Here is a 1,004-nt window from a genome sequence, read left to right as displayed (position 1 = left end):
ACCAATGACCTGGTCATTTTACTTATTGATATCGCTGGGATCTTCCTGTAAGTAAAGATCCTGTGATGTTTCCCTGTATTAGAATGGTAATTATTCTTTTTTTTTGTTTTATACTTTTCCAATTCAATCAAATCAAGTCCAATTCAGAGTCTCAACAAGTTGAGACATTTCCGATCCAGGCTGGCCAGACAGGGCAAGCGACCATTTACCCTGTCCTGGGCCTGATCTACATGAGCCAAGCTGATTGGAGGAGGGAAAGCAATTCCTCCTCCAAGACTTGAGCTCATTTGCATCTTAGCCAAAAGGCCGAGATACCGCTTTTAAAAATTACTTCATATGAAACATATGAAGCTTCAATGTAACCTAATGATCTCAACCAAGTGCAGCATCCAATCCATACTACACTTGATCTTAGCCAAAAGGCCGAGAAGCGATGGTAATTATTCTTTGAAAGCATTTCACCTCTTCCTGACTGCCCGCTTATTGTTGTGTGACTGACAGAGTTCTGAACATAGGGTTGCAGTGCTACCTGCCCTCCTGTATGCGTCAGATACATGGACAATGTACAGCAAACACCTTCAATCCCTGAAGAAATATCACCAGGACTTCCCTGCAAAATCCTGCAAATTCAATGACAGAATCGATGCTCCAATATCAGTGTCCTCTCTCAGGCCAACATTCCCAGTGTGGAGGCCCTGGTTATGGTTAATCAGGTACATTGGGTGGGCCACGTGGTCCGCATGCCTGATTCAAAACTTCCAAAACAAGCTCCTTACTCTGACCTCCATCACAGCAAGCAGTTACCAGTAGTTCAATGGAAATGTTTCAGGGAATGTCCTCAAAATGTCCCTGAAAAAAAATGTAACAGCCTCACAATTTGCAGGAACTGATTGTTCGAGACCCTCCAAACTGAAGATAAAGTATCCGCAAAGGTACCAGACATTTTGAGTATCTTCAGCAGATGCAGGTGGAAGCCAAGCACAGACAGCAGAAGGAGCATTCCA

At 43.5% G+C, this 1,004-nt stretch overlaps 1 pseudogene; it reads right to left on the bottom strand.

The window, feature by feature from the left end:
* Nucleotides 1-231: 231 nt before the first annotated feature.
* On the bottom strand, nt 232-435 carry LOC144493267 (U2 spliceosomal RNA; annotated as a pseudogene).
* Between the last annotated feature and the right edge of the window lie 569 nt (nt 436-1,004).

This window comes from Mustelus asterias, chromosome 4, assembly GCF_964213995.1.
Source record: "Mustelus asterias chromosome 4, sMusAst1.hap1.1, whole genome shotgun sequence".
NCBI classification, from domain to species: Eukaryota; Metazoa; Chordata; class Chondrichthyes; order Carcharhiniformes; family Triakidae; genus Mustelus; species Mustelus asterias.
This window is presented reverse-complemented; position numbering and strand designations above follow the sequence as displayed.